The 16,531-nt window shown below is 41.2% G+C and overlaps 1 protein-coding gene across 2 annotated transcripts in view; it reads right to left on the bottom strand.

Annotated features, from left to right (window-relative positions):
* Nucleotides 1-13,659, bottom strand: part of yrk (Yes-related kinase) — a 53,247-nt gene extending 39,588 nt beyond the window's left edge. The window contains exon 1 of one of the 2 annotated variants that reach the window (XM_084079648.1): nucleotides 13,470-13,659. The gene's annotated coding sequence lies outside the window, so the exon portion shown is untranslated. The remainder of the gene's footprint in view (nucleotides 1-13,469) is intronic. The other variant, XM_084079647.1, reaches the window with a different exon arrangement.
* Nucleotides 13,660-16,531: the final 2,872 nt, after the last annotated feature.

Genomic DNA, 16,531 nt, shown 5'->3' with positions numbered 1-16,531 from the left:
TCTACATTGCAGTAATGATACTTTTACTTAAGTAAAACATGTGAGTACTTTTTCCACCACTGATATCTCTGCTCTCCATGCCTTTCTGTTGAACTGGTCTTTCTCAACTTTCCTGTGAAGGACCGATGACCACATACATACATACATACACAATAAACACACACGTAACAATAGGTCTTCAACTGTTCCTCCTTTTGATTATTCATTGACTCCATTAACGGTTAATGGAGTTAATGGATTCAGAAAACATCAGGTCTTAATGGGTTAATGATCAATTCCCCAAAGCCCATACAACCCTAATCTTGACCATGAAACAACCTGCCTACATTTGAACCCTAATCTTAAAACCTTGAAATGACAACGTCTACATTTCACCCTCAACTTATAAGGAATCCTCGCTCTAAAGCCTCACTTAAACTTAGTTGCGCGCTGGTGTCGTGCTCAGTAAATAGCAGATCTACTGGGCTGTGAGCTCGCATATCAGCTATTTACGGCATGCAACACCATTGTGCAACTAAGTATAAATCTGTGTTAACCCTGAATCTGAAGTAGCCCCCCCCCCTTAGAGCGCAAACGTCCTCACTTGCTCGCTCTCTCACATTCTATTGCCTGGTCCTCACAAGGATAGAATACACTGTTGCGCGCGCACACACACGCACACACACACACACACACACGCACGCACGCACACACACGCACACACACACACACACACACACACACACACACACACACAGACACACACACACACACACACACACACACACTACAGGGGACTGTTTGTAGATTGGCCCTACAGTCATTGTTCTCCATAATGTTCCTGTTGACCAAGTTCCTTTCTTCCTCTCTCTCTCTCTCTCTCTCTCTCTCTCTCTCTCTCTGGGTTCTTTGGCTCTCTCTCTCCCTCATGTCTTCCTTGACGTAGTGTTGAGGTTCTGCATTCATTCCAGAACCAGCTGCTCCTACAGTAACCATTCAGTTGAGCCATATGACCGCTCCCACACCGAGACGCTCATGAAATCACACCCGCCATGCCTGAGCCCCGCAGTCACAGACCACTGCCCACTGCCCACTGGACATATAACAACAAACCCAGAGCAAGCTAAATGTACAGAAAGGCCATAAAGATGCAAACAAGAGACACAAACACGTGCATATATACTGTATGTGGAGACAAAATGTACACACAGGGGTAACCGGAATACCTGCCCCAAAAACAGACTTGCCCCCATTGTTTTCACGCGCTGGTTCTGATATTCTTGTAATGGTTTTACTGAGGTTAAGGTTAGGAATAAGGTTAGGTTTAGGCATATTTTTACTGAGGTTACGTTTAGGAATAAGGTTAGGTTTAGGCATAGTTTTACTGAGGTTAGATTTAGGAATAAGGTTAGGTTTAGGCATAGTCTTACTGAGGTTACGTTTAGGAATAAGGTTAGGTTTAGGCATAGTTTTACTGAGGCTACGTTTAGGAATAAGGTTAGGTTTAGGCATAGTTTTACTGAGGTTACGTTTAGGAATAAGGTTAGGTTTAGGCATAGTTTTACTGAGGTTACGTTTAGGAATAGCCTAAGGTTAGGTTTAGGCATAGTTTTACTGAGGTTACGTTTAGGAATAAGGTTAAGTTTAGGGCAGGCATAGTTTTACTAGAGGTTACGTTTAGGAATAAGGTTAGGTTTAGGCATAGTTTTACTGGGGTTACGTTTAGGAATAAGGTTATGTTTAGGGCAGGCATAGTTTTACTAGAGGTTACGTTTAGGAATAAGGTTAGGTTTAGGCATAGTTTTACTGAGGTTAGGTTTAGGAATAAGGTTAGGTTTAGGCATAGTTTTACTGAGGTTACGTTTAGGAATAAGGTTAGGTTTAGGCATAGTTTTACTGAGGTTACGTTTAGGAATACCTGGTGGCGACCGTTCCGAGGTTGCCGGATTTGACCCGGGGCGAGCGTGTTTTGGGGCGATCGTTCTTCTATTCTACACACCCCTTGACCCCTTTGCATCAAACCAAACACAGAGCAGCTCTTTTCGGTTAAAGTGTAAACACTGCTTTTCCACAATCGAATACGGGTAATAGTTGTGCAAAGATTGTTAATTTACCAAAAAAAAGTAAAAATATGGAGATGAGAGGTGTTCTGCAGCCCGACAGTAATGATATACCAGTTAAGGGGTATTTGAGAGATAAGTGTCATTCACCTTTGCGAGGTACTTTCGCTGGGGCTGACACTTTTAGCCCCATGCTGAAGTACTTTCCTGTTTCAGGTTTCAGGTTCCTGTTTTTCATGGTCAGGCTACTGCTTGGCCTTACATCTACAACTCATTTAACCCCTGCTCATTTTGCTATGGTCGGATGGCTCAGGGTAGATAGAGGACAGAGTACAGCAACTTGAAATGGGCCTGGGCCTGGGCCTGGAACCCGGCCTGGAACCCAGGCCTGGTCTACAAGATACGCTACACCAGTGGTTCTCAAACTTTTTCATGTCAAGCCCTAACCCCCAAAATGATTTGGCCGTGGACCCCCCATCTCAAAATGTTTTGTTCCAGGGACCCCCAGAAGCAAAGATTTGAGTTACAAATGTTCGCTATAAAAAATATATATTCAAAGATTTGCACAGATTACACATTTTTTTCAAAAATAGCGCAGCACTCGGTGCCGTGCTATGAGCTTGTATATCTGCTATTTTTGAATAGCCAAAGTATAAAATATGGATAAAGTGGTAAAGAATTATTGTGACGCTTTATTAACTCATTTTGATGGGGACCCCCTGGTACCCCCCAAGGACCCCTGGGGGTCCCCGGACCACACTTTGAGAACCAATGCGCTACACCACAAAGGCACCCACCATGTACCTGTCAAAATACTTCACAAACGTCAATGACGTCCACAATCACACCACCAGAGGGAGCTCTACTAATCACGTTCAACCCAGATTTAACCAAGGCGCCACATTCATTCTCCTGCTATGCCACAGAAATGTGGAACGCCCTACCAACAGTCGTAAAGGAGTGCAAATGCCTACTCTCCTTCAAAACTGCTCTAAAAGGAGCACTTACAGGTGGCTGCAATTCAAAATTTGCCCCTGTAAAAAGCAAAGCTCTAACTGTTTTCATGATGTTTTGCATAGTATTGTATATTTGTCTGTCATTAAATGTTTCGATGAATTGAGTACCAAGGACCCCAATGGAAACAAGCCATAGGCTTTTTGGGGCTTAAATTCCTCTAAACAGACCTTGTATTGAACTGTACTTTCCAGCAAACTGCTAATAAAGTATTCAATCAATCAATCATTCAATCAATCAATTGAAGTGTGTCAGTGCTGAAGCTTTAATAGCTGTTGTCTTGTCTAAATAGATGCACACAGCAGCATCAGGCATGTTGGCCATATGAGCCAGCACCTATAGGAGTGAGTGTGTGTGTGTGTGTGTGTGTGTGTGTGTGTGTGTGTGTGTGTGTGTGTGTGTGTGTGTGTGTGTGTGTGTGTGTGTGTGTGTGTGTGTGTGTGTGTGTGTGTGTGTGTGTGTGTGTGTGTGTGTGTGTGTGTGTGTGTTGTGTGTGTGTTTCCCAGAGAAGAAGCCAGCTGCTTCTGAGAGACTAAATAAGGAGTAATTATGCAAGCGTATATTCTCCTACAGCAGAGCAGTGTTCCTGTGCCGTTTGAAAGCAATTAAGCAAGCTTGAGACACGCACACGCACACACACACACACACACACACACACACACACACACACACACACACACACACACACACACACACACACACACACACACAGTATGTGCAATCTCCATCTATCTGTCACTTTTGTAAGGAGTGAAAACACAGCCACAATATTACAGTCTTTTTCACATTCATATACTGTGTATATATATATATATACTGTACGATACTGTATATATCGTCGATTTCAGGTGGAAACCTTGCATGTCCAAAACAGTTTCCTTTTTATTATTATTTAACCCTTTAAGACCTGAGGCGATTCTTAAAAATGTTAAAAAACAGTTTGTTTTTTTAAATTGAAAAAATATATTTTCAAAAAAATTCAAAAATAGCAGATATATAGCCAAAGAAATCTAAAGTGACGTGATGCGTTGTGAGCTTGTAGATCTGCTATTTTCACTACTTTTGTGCGACACATTTGGGTAAAAAACTTGAAAATACAGTATATACTGTATAAATAAGGTTATGTAAGGACGTGTAAGGCAATTAATTTACGGTAAGTGACAGTTCTAAAATGATACGTTTGTGTCACAGCGTCTGTAGAAACACCTTTCTCCTTTCCTTTCTTCTTTTCTACAGACCAGTGTTGTTCTGTCACCAAACTGGCACAACACTTGACAAAATGTCAACATCATGATGTCTCAACATGTAGCAGCAGATTTCCTCTTCTGTCTGTTGGTTGCATCTACTTGTATCTTAACTGTTAAGATAACAGTATCTTAACAGTAACAGAATCTTCTCCCTGCATGGTTTCTGTGATCTGTTTTTGCCCAATAATCAGGTACACAACTATCCTACAAGAACAACATTTGTCTTAACTATTTGTTTTTCTTCTGTTCTGCCAACTACAGTACATATATCGTAACTACATATACACTGTCAGACTTTGCTGGTATAGTTTACTCGCGTAACGGAAAACAGACGTTATTTTTAATAGGTCTAATATGTGAACCAACTAATGCCTGTTTGTTTTGGTGAGAAGATGTTAGCTTATGCCATAGGTACAGTAGACAGACAGACAGACAGACAGACAGACAGACAGACAGACAGACAGACAGACAGACAGACACAGACAGACAGACAGACAGACAGATAGATTTGACAAGCTAAAAAAAACAACGTTTTGAGCTTGTAGATCTGCTACTTTTGATACTTTTGTGTGACGCTGTAGTATGATCAAGTAGGACGTTTTTAAACTGCCAGGGTTTTTCAAAAATAGTACTCACAGACTGCCAGCATGTTTACAGCTTAAACATAGGAAAATGTTATTTTTTTGTCCGTTTATTTTTTAACATTGAAGTGAATGGAGCAGCAACTTTTTGGGAAAATGTTATCTCCTGGTTCTTTGTGACGAACGGAAAAACGGAAAAAAAACCAAAATAAAGAATAATTTTATATTTAAAACTTTTCTGCCAAAAACGTTTATAAACGTGTTTATAAATGATATACAGCAACATCTAAAATGATACAGATGCCGTCCCAGATTGGAGGGGATATTAAGGGCCCTCCTTCTAACTAGGCCCCGCCCCCCTCGCCGAACAAAAGTACCACAATTCACACCCCAGTCAAAATGATCAAGATGAAGCTGCTTTCTACACACAGCATGTTAAAAAAAAAAAACGGCCCCTTGGTTCAAATGTCCATTCTGAACCGGAACCAGAAAAAGCACATAAATTGTTGCCTCTTGAAAGCAGCACTCTCTGCCCTGAGCGTACGTAGAAATCACAACAACCCTCTCCGTCATCATCACACGCACAAACATCCCAAATCTGAGGGACACACCCTTTCCTGTCCAGTGCACTGCCGATAAGCTGCTCCCACAGGGAACAGTGACACTGACGCACACACACACACACACACACACACACACACGCATGGGGGGGACGCATACGCATGGGGCAGCCATGTTGGCCTTGTTGCCGGAAGGTTCCCCAGTTCGATTCCCCCCGGACCGGCAGGAAGAATTCTTTTAAATGTTTTCTAAATCCTAAATTTTTTTTTTTTAAATCCCCCAAAAATGTTTTCAAGATTTTTCAAAAATAGCAGATCTACAAGCTCATAGCGCGCTATGGCTTGTTTCCATTGGGGTCCTTTGTACTCAATTCATCGAAAGTGAAATGCCCCCCCCCCCCCCCCCCCCAACACCACTGAAGTGCCCTTGAGCAAGGCACTGAACCCCCAACTGCTGCTCAGTGGCCAACAGCATATGTAAGACTGTGGTTGTACTGGTTAGCTCCCAGGGGTGTGTGTGTATGTGTATGTGTATGTGTATGTGTATGTGTATGTGTATGTGTATGTGCGTGCGTGCGTGCGTGCGTGCGTGCGTGCGTGTGCGTGTGCGTATGTCTGTCTATGTGCAGGGCTTAATGCGCCTTGTGATCTTGTAGATCTGCTATTTTTGAGACTTTTCCACCGGTATAATGACATGACCAAAAATAGGCACGAGGGTTTAAAGTGGTTGACACATCACCTTATTATTTCTAATCGAAATATCCTCGCTGTCAGGTGGAAATATGTCATATGTCCATAACTGTAACTTTTCAAGATTCCAATAGCAAAAGAAATAGCAGATCTACAAGCTCAAAGTGCATCTCATCGCAGTGTCACACCAACAGTGTGAGGCACTGTGGTGTGACAAAGTAGGGAATTACTTTACGAAGCAAAAACAAAAAGTTAAAATATGGAGATTAAAGGTTCCTGCCCCACTGCAACGATATGTAATAGCTGTGCAATAGCTCATTTACTTGTACTGTGACAAGATTCACACATACAGTTTCTGTGGTGAAGAGTCTAGACTATTGTAGCTTCCTCCTGCAACACTCTGTCTCTCCTTACCAACAGCTTTTCATCTCATCTGGTTCTCTCTCTCTCCTCCTGTTCTCCACCTCCTTCACTCTCCCTCTCTCTCTCCCGTGAGAAACGCCCACGCGGCACAACACCAGAGGGAGCTCCACTGATCTCATTCCCCCCCAGATTCGGCACAAACATGGGGATGAATTCATTCTACTACTATGCCACAAAAAAATCCTTCAAAGCTGCCATAAAAGAGCACCTGTCCACAATTTACAACTGGACCTACAGTAGACAAGTCTTCTAGCTCAGTGGTTCTCAAACTTTTTCATGTCAAGGACCCCCAAAATGATATGTATTTGGCCGCGGACTCCCATCTCAAAATATGTTGTTCCAGGGACCCCAGAAGCAAAGATTTGAGTTAAAAATGTTTGCTTTACATTTCTTTTCATAGCGCGGCACTCGGCTGCTATTTTTGAATAGCCAAAGTATAAAAGGTTAAAGTGGTTAAAATTATTGTGACGCTATATTAACACATTTTGCTGGGGACCCCCTGGTACCCCCCCAAGGACCCCTTGGGGTCCCCGGACCCCACTTTGAGAACCAATGTTCTAGCTTGCCAAAAGAAATTACGCCCCCCCCCACTGTTTTTTTGTAAACATGCTTTTATTACTCCTAGTATCGATGATTTCTTGTATAGTATATTGTATGTCTTTATATGTCTTGATGAATTGAATACATCAACAATGGCTCTCATGGCTTTTTGTGTTTGTCCTTTTAGCATTACTGTATAACTGTACCTCTGTACTTTTTTGCAAACTGTTAAAGGCATAGTTCACCCAAAAAATTACTGTATCGATTAGTCACCCCATGGAGACTTGACTTCATGGATATATATATATATATATATTATTTTTTTTGTCACATTCCTAAGCCAATAATTTGACGACCAGCGGACCGGTAGGCAGCGGTTCGGTGTAGGAGACACAAAGGAGACTTTTTGCGTCTCCTACCGGAACCGCTGCAGGTCATCAAATTATTGGCTTAGGAATGTGACAAAAACAAAAAAATATCTATGAATTCAAGTCTCCATGGGGTGACTATTGATAGAAAAAAGTCATTTTGGGGGTGAACTATCCCTTTAATTATTCAATCAATCAATCAATCGCTGTCTGTCTCTGTCTATCTGTCTGTCTCTCTCTCTCTCTCTCTTGGCTAGCAGGAAGTCCTCACAGGATACAGTGTGTGAGGTGCAGGGGAGTGATAGGACAATGGGAAGCAAGCTGTCACTGAGCTCTATGCAACACACACACACACACACACACACACACACACACACACACACACACACACACACACACACACACACACACACACACACACACACACACACACACACAGTGGAGAGAGAATAAGAGAGGGAATGAGAGACAGACAGACAGAGAGAGAGACAGACAGACAGAGAGACAGACAAGGAAAGAGAAAAATGGCTGGAACGAGTTAGAAAGAGGGATGAGGGTGTGTGTGGGGGAGGAGGGGGGTGGAGGGGGGGGGGGTCAATGGAAAAGTCAGGTGTCTCTGGCAGAGGGACATCCTGTTTCCCTGTGACATCACCACATCCTTCTCCAGATAGCAGTGGTGTGGAAGAAAAAAAAGTAGAGAAAGTAGGAAGAGAAGTAGCAATACCACAATATAAAAATACTCTTACTCAATACTTAAATACTTACAAGTGAATGGACTGTATACAAACTTTTACTTGAGTGAAACAAAAGTACAAATGTATTGGTATCAATACAGTACTTGCAGTACCAAGGTAAAAGTACTCAAGACGGGGAGACGTCATTAGAACTCGTCAAAGCATTGAGGTTGGGGGTTGCCAAACGGGTAATCGATTATTGTATTCAATTATCTTCTTCTTTTTTTAATTAATTGATTGAATCAATTAGTTCTAAGACCTGGAAGGCATCTATGTCACTTTAGATTTCTTTGGCTATTCAAAAATAGCAGATACACAAGCTCATAGCACGGCACCGAGTGCCGTGCTATGAGCTTGTAGATCTGCTATTTTTGAAAAATCTTGGAAATTTCTTGAAGCATTTCATACCGACATGACTTCAGCTCTGATGTTGCTGAATGTCTCTAAGCCTGGCTTCTTTTTTTTTATGTGTGTGTCTGGTGAAATCATGCCAATAAAGCCCTTTGAATTGAAATCAGTTATTCTCAACATTTGTCATTTCAAGGACCCCACCAGTTTCATGGGATAAATATTGTACAGCCGGGTATGCCTGGCACAAAGTAATTTTCAGATGGGGATTATTGGGGGGTAAAATATATATTAATTTGGGGGGGTCCTTGACATGAAAAAGTTTGAGAATCAGTGGTCTAAAATAATTGTGTCAGGTGGGTATTTGATGGAGCTCTCTGGACCTCTTGCTCTGATTGTGGAGAGGGAGAGGGTAGGCCCCCCCCCCCTTCCCACCGTCCAACCCCCCACCACCCCAAAGTAACCCCGCCCCTTTCCTTCCTGCGCAGCCCCGAGGCTAAAGACAGGAAGTGACCTCGTAAAAGTATAAAAAAGGAAGTGATGAAGCCCGGCCTTGGATTGGGCCAATCGGCCGTCCCGGCCGTCCCCCTCCCCCCTCCCTCTCTGTCTCTCAGAATTCCGCGACAACTCTTTCCTCCTCCTTCTCCTTCTCCCATACTGTACATACATAGACACATTAGCCCGTACGCCATTGATCTCTGGTAAAAAAAAATATATATATAGTTATCCACCAGGGGGTCCCCAGCTAAATTAGTTACAATTAGTTACTAAATTAGCGTCAGAAACATTTTAACCACTTTAGCCATTATTATGTTACACTTTGGCTATTCGAAAATAGCAGATATACAAGCTCATAGCGCGGCACCAAGTGCCGCGCTATGAGCTTGTAGATCTGCTATTTCCTAAAAACTCTACAAGACAGAGAGAGACTTGTTGAGAAAATATTTTCTCTAAAGGCCTGCCTTTTCCCTGGCTGTGGCTTCCTGTTGGGACTTTGCTATTATAATGCTCCAATTTAACAATGGAATATAATGTCGTTGCTGTTGCCGGGCAGAAATCTCCTATCTCCAAATGTTTTCTTTTTTACGTTTGTTTGTTTTGTTTTTTTCATAAATTATCGCCCCACTTCATCGAGACACAAGAGTGTCGCATTAAAAGTAATGAAAATGGTTTCACTGTTTTATTTAATTTCTTTCAGAATAATAAAAAAGGAACAGTGTTTTGGACATAGAAGGTTTCCACTTGACAGCGACGATATATTAGTGGTGCTCAAACTTTTTCATGTCAAGGACCCCCAAAATGACATGTATTTGGCCGCAGACCCCCATCTCAAAATATTTTGTTCCAGGGACCCCCAGATGCAAAGATTTGAGTTAAAATGTTCTCTTTAAAACAATATATATTCTACGATTTGCACATATTTTCACGATTTTTCAAAAATAGCAGATCTACAAGCTTGTAGCGCGGCACTCAGTGCCGCGCTATGAGCTTGTATATCTGCTATTTTTGAATAGCCAAAGTGTAAAATAATGCATTTTAGCTCAAATCTAAAAGTGACACAGATGCGTTCCAGGTCTTAATGGGTTAACTTTTTGTGATTTTCCATGAATTAACGCCCTTCTTGATCATACTAGCAGCGTCACATAAAAGCATCAAAAGTACCAGATCTACAAGCTCGAAACGTGGCGCAAATCAACGCGTTTTGAGCTTGTAGATCTGCTACTTTTGATACTTTTGAATCCTGAAAAGTAACAGTTTTGAACATATGAGGTAAGGCTTCCACCCCGACAGAGACGATACATTGTAGCCAGCTCTGAGACAGGTGTAACCTAGTGCAATAGGTTCTCAAACTTTTTTGCTTCAAGGACCCCCAATTTACCCCCGCATTAGGCCACTGTATGGCCCCCATAACTCTCAAGAGTTACTGACTTATATGGCATAGCAGTGGCGGCCATTTTCTGGTTCCACTTCAAAATAGTCAATGCATTTTTCCCATTGACATTTGGTCTACGAGTCATTTAGCTGAGGACCCCCTGGAACCCCCTGGAAGTGGAACCCCCCTTCAAGGATCCCCACACAGACCCCAGTTTCAGAACCATTGACCTAGTGGTTCCACCCCACCCCATCAAAACCAGCCATCACCACAAACCCAGATCTGAGTTTAGTTTATAGATTTTAGTTCAAAACAAACCAAACTCTTAAAGGACAACTTTTGTTTTTTTACAACCAAGGTTTATGTTTTAGCTTGTAATTAAAGTAAATAAAAGATGAGTGTTACATTTTTTTCATTTACTGCTTTCTATAGTTTTAGCAATTTTCGCAATCTTTTTCACAGTGGGCGGACGCATCCTGTCCGGTGGCTAAATATGTCTTTTTTTACACAATAACCCGCCGATTTTTTTATTATTATTTACAGTAGCTCTTCTAGCCTCCAATAACTCACATCTGGCCATCAAGACCACAGGACCTTTTTTATTGTGTAAAAAATACATATTTAGCCACCTGCCGGAATGCCCCCGCCCACTGTAAAAGAGATCGCGAAAATTGCTAAAACTATAGAAAGCAGTAAAAAAAAAAATGATTTAACACTCATCTTTTACTTACTTTAATTACAAGCTAAAACATAAACCTTGGTCGTAAAAAAACAAAGTTGTCCTTTAACACAAAGCAGTCCATTTACTGTTCAACAAGTAGGCCTATAAGCATGCTATATAGGTCTATGGGGAACAGAAAGAAAATGGTAATGCACATGCTCAGAAACATCATATCTATTTATTGCGCTGACATTCTATTTATTGTCTAACATGTAAAGAATGGAAGTATCGGTGTGTCTATTATCTGACGCAGTAAAACTCTCACGCAACAAACAAAACTTCCCTTTATTTGACAAACAGAGAGAGAGTAACTCCAACGTTGCCCAACAGTCATTTGCGGTCAAATGTAACACAACTTCCAATATTGCATAAATATAACCGGCCTGACCCCTGTTAGTAGCCACTTAAACCCTGTATATGTCGGTGTTGTCAGGGCAGAAAACTCTTATCTCCATATTCTAACTTTTTGTGTTTTTTTGTAAATTAACGCCCTACTTGATCATACTACTTGCTCACACAAAAGCATCAAAAGTAGCAGATCTGCAAGCTCCAAACGCGGCGCGAAGCGACGCGTTTTGAGCTTGTAGATCTGCTACTTTTGATGCTTTTGAATTTGAATCCTGAAAAGTAACAGTTTTGGACATAATGAGGTTTCCACCCGACAGAGACGATATATTCTGAAGTTGACAGTTGACTTCTGAAGTTGACTGACGTTGACAGTTGACACTGGGGTGTCCCCCAGGGCTCTATACTAGGTCCGCTAGTATTTCCCCTTTACACCACCAGATCTCTTTGCCCGAAAAAGAATCTACAGCCTATCTACAAGCTCAAAACACTACAACCCCTCACGCTATGATGCAATGTGAGCTTTGTAGATCTGCTATTTCCCACCAAAACGTTCGCCCCCAGAATAGGGATCATACCAGACTAGAGGGTTCTAAAGTGATTAAAGATGGTGGGTGGGGTGGGATGAATGGGTGACATTTTAGTAGTAGAAGAATCATGAATTTCACCTTTCACACAAAAAGGAAACTATAGCCGGATCTACGCTGTTACACAGAATACTACAGTAGGTTAAAGGAGTAGTTTGCGTAAAAAAAATACTTATTTTATATCAATTACACACCCCATGAAGCCTTGAATTCATGTTTTTGTTTTTGAGACAATAATTTGATGACGGGTGGTCAGTAGTTTGAGTCTCCTACCGGAGACTTAGTATGCCGGTCATCAAATTATTGGCTTAGGAAAGTGACAAAAACAAAAAAAAATCTCCATGAATTCAAGGCTTCATGGGGTTTGTAATTGATAGAGAATACATCATTTTTTGGGTGAACTACTCCTTTAAGTAATGCCAATTATTTACAATACCTCCATTCATCCAACACTGATAGCTACTTCCCCTATATTACCCTTTACCGACACTATAAGAACAATAAAACAAACCTAACAGTCGAGTGACGTATGGACACAAAATATTATTTTCTCAATAAATGTATGAATAACTTCCAAGATCAGAAAAGTGTCTTCTGATCATTTTTCAGAACAATAAACCAGAGCAATAAAATAAAATGAAATAAAAAGTGAAATAAAGTTTTGGTTAAGGGGAGGAAGCTGAACATCATTTCTTACCAGAGAGTGAATTAATATTTAGGAACCAAATGGACCCCTTACAGGGTCTGTAAACTGTGAAACTCTCATGGTTATTATTGTGGGGGTCCAAGAAATTTACCAGGGGTCCTTGAGGAGGGGGTTCCAGGGGGTCCCCAGCAAAATGTGTTAATACAGCAGCATCACAATCATTTTAACGCTTTATCCATAATACTTTGGCTATTCAAAAATAGCAGATCTACAAGCTCAAGCTGTAGATCTGCAATTTTTTCTTTTTTTTTTGGCTTTCAAGAGTTTTTTGAAAAACTCTTGAAAGCGTTTGAAAAGTTTTGAACAATCTTTATATTTTTAACACAAATCTTCTCTTCTGAAGGAAAGTATATCCATATAATGTGGCTCTTCAAAAAATAGCAGATCTACAAGCTCACAGCAAGTCACTTCGTGCCACGCTGCAAGCTTGTAGATCTGCTATTTTTGAAACATTTCTGAAAAAACTCTTGAAAGTGTTTGAAAAGTTTTGAATAGTCTTTACATTTTTTTTTAACACAAATCTTCTCTTCTGGGGTGGGGTGTGGGGGGGGGGTCCCTGGCTGGCACAAAACATTTTCAGATATGGGGGGGGGGTGGGGGTCCGTGACATCATGACATGAAAAAGTTTGAGAGCCAACTGACTTCAAATAATTAGGAAGCGGACATAACTGATCTTATGGTAAAGACTCTTACCAGAGAGTGAATCAGGTGAAGAGAGAGAGGGTCTCCTCCGGGTCGCTCTTGGCGGGCTGGAGGTGTAGGATCTCCGGCAGTGAGTGGGACAGTCAGTGGGACGGTCCTGTGGATGGATGGAGGGACGGACGGAGGGGCGCACGGGCGGAGGGAGCGAGAGAGACAGACAGCCGGGCGCTGCAGTGCGCGCAGAGCAGCGTGAACGCGCGCTCTGTCCGGAAGGGTTGGATAAATGACATGAGTCCGCTGGAGCGCGCTTTCAGGGCCACTGGCTCTCTGCATAGGGTAGTTCTATTGTCTCTCTCACACTTTGATAAGACACAAGGGTCACTTATGTCAGCTAGCCTCGCGATACCCAGGCTTTTTGTCAGCCTAATAATCCCAATAGCAACCAGCTGCGGTCTCGAGACTAGCTGTATCTTGAATCAAGATTTGAGTCAGACTCGATCAAATACATGTATGATATTGATCTAGCCTTAAATTATGACTCTCGTAGATGTATTTTTTTTTATCGTTTCTGACATTTTCAATCTACGACAGTCTTAAGAACCCCCCCCCCCAGATTCCACTGGATTGTCACCTCCAAAGCCCGTAGTTCTCCAAACATGTACGAATGCAAAACATAAGGTGCTTACCCTTGTGCCCCAAATGTTAACTCTCCCTACGGTATAATTGTGCAATGTATTAGTCTATATTATCCAATAAATACGTGTTTTAATCCCGTCTGTCTTCCCCCCTCGCTTACTTCCTGTTTACATTGAGTGTATTTCCGGATGCGCTGCGTCACTACCGCCCATTGGGAATTTCCGACAGAATCGGCCACAGACGGGATTAAAACACTTATTTATTGGACAAATATGGACTATTACATTGCACAACTACGCCGTAGGTCAATTTAACATTTGGGGCACAAGGTTAAGCACCTTGTATTTTGCATTTGTACATGTTTGGAGAACTACGGGCTTTGTAGGTGACAATTCAGTGGAAACTGAGGGGGTGGTCGCTAAAACTCTCGTAGATTGAAAATGCCACAATCGATTTAATACATCTACGAGAGTCTTGATCCAAGGCTAGTCATGTGCCAACTTTAAATGTAGCCTACCCTGTCTGTGATGATGATAATAATAATGATAATAATGATAGGCTAATAAATAACCTATTCAACATAAAATCACACTTATTTTTATTTTTTTAAGTTTAAGATATTCAATTTATGATAAAACAATTTAATTATGCATTGTTATTGGAGATAGTAGACTAGGCCTACTTCCTCAAAATCCAGGGCAATCCAGGGCAACAAAAACGCTGTATGTGTGGTATGTGAATAAAGATAACAGTTTATAACGTGTGTGACAGTGACAAGTTATAACCAGATCTGTAAATCAACACTTTGTCACCAGCCAGAGGATAGCCTAGTACACACACACCTACACTTTACTGTGTGACTGGAAGTGAGTACACTGTAGGGCCTACATAATTGACGTTCATCACCATTAAAAGTATAGCAGGCCTATTATTCATAGTGAAACTATTTGAACTGTTTATTTGCCGGTATAAACAGACAAAGTGCTGCAACATCAAGGCTGGTGTATTTCCTGCCCTGGTATTATAACACCTCTCCACCCACGGGCAGTGGTGTAAAGTAACTAAGTACATTTACTTAAGTACTGTACTTAAGTACAATTTTGAGGTATTTGTACTTTACTTGAGTATTTCCAATTTCCAATACTTTATACTTCTACTCCACTACATCTCAGAGGCAAATATTGTACTTTTACTCCACTACATTTACTTGAAAACTTTAGTTACTAGTTACTTTTCAGACTTTTATGATATAATGAAACACACATTAACCACTTTAGACCTATTTTATACCTAGGCTATTTGAAAATAGCAGATCTACAACCTTGTATATCTGCTATTTTCAAATATTTAGTTCTTTTACTTTTGGTACTTTAAGTACATTTTGATGCCAATACTTTTGTACTTTTACTCAAGTCAATTTTGAATTCTAGACTTTTACTTGTAACAGAGTATTTTTATATTGCAGTATTGGTACTTTTACTTGAGTAGAGAAATTGAGTACTTTTTCCACCACTGCTCTCTCCACCCACGGGATTAACGAATAGCTGCAAAAGAAAGAGAGACCTTGGTGAGTGAATAAAGTGCACAAAAGCGTGTGAAAGCCACAGAAAGGTGTTATCAAATGAAATGGTGCGATATCTGCGACACAGTTGTGTATAACACACACCCATATAATGTAGGTCCTATGTCTTCAGTCACTTGTGTAAATAGATAAATACAATAAAATAAACACCTACTTATGCGTATTAATTCATTTTTCTAACCCTAAATGTATCACAGAATGCTCATTGAATATTCGAGACAAGAATACCACCATAATAAGTCAATGCGTGTTCAGTGAGAAGAACAGAGAGCATTTCCCTGCCGTTGTGTTGTTGTGGGCCTCGTCTAATGCCAATGAGTCGGTCTCTGTCTCCATCTGGTGGACACTATGTCACTGATTCTCAAACCTTTAAATTTCAAGGCTCCCCAGACAGTGTTAATATGCTTTAGGCCAGTGGTTCTCGGGGGTCCCCAGCAAAAGCAGTATCATCAATAATTTTTAACCACTTTATCCATTAATACGGCTATTCAAAGATAGTAGATCTAACCCTACAAGCTCACAGCGTATCACTTTGTGTCATGCTGCAAGCTTGTATATCTAATTTTGAAAAATTTCAAAAATGTTTGGAAGATTGAATAATCTTTGCTTTTTTTACGCAAATCTTCTTCTGGGATTCCCTGACATAAATCATTTTCAGATGGCGGGGCGGGGCGGGGGGGGGGGGGGGGGTCCGCGATGAAAACATATATATCCTTGATTCCTTGACATGAAAAAGTTTGAGAACCCCTGCTTTAGGCCACTGACCCCCATAACTGAGAGTACCTCTCTCTACTATCTCTCTCATGCAACTCCAATATTTTTGAGCCGGAGATATTTTTAGAGCCATTTGAAATGGAAATATAAAATGTAAGTATTGTTCTTCAAGGAGCATTCC

Source organism: Gymnoscopelus microlampas, assembly GCF_963454915.1.
Source record: "Gymnoscopelus microlampas genome assembly, chromosome: 15".
Classification (NCBI taxonomy): domain Eukaryota; kingdom Metazoa; phylum Chordata; class Actinopteri; order Myctophiformes; family Myctophidae; genus Gymnoscopelus; species Gymnoscopelus microlampas.
Note: the sequence above shows the minus strand (reverse complement) of the source record. Positions and strands in the feature narration are given on the sequence as shown.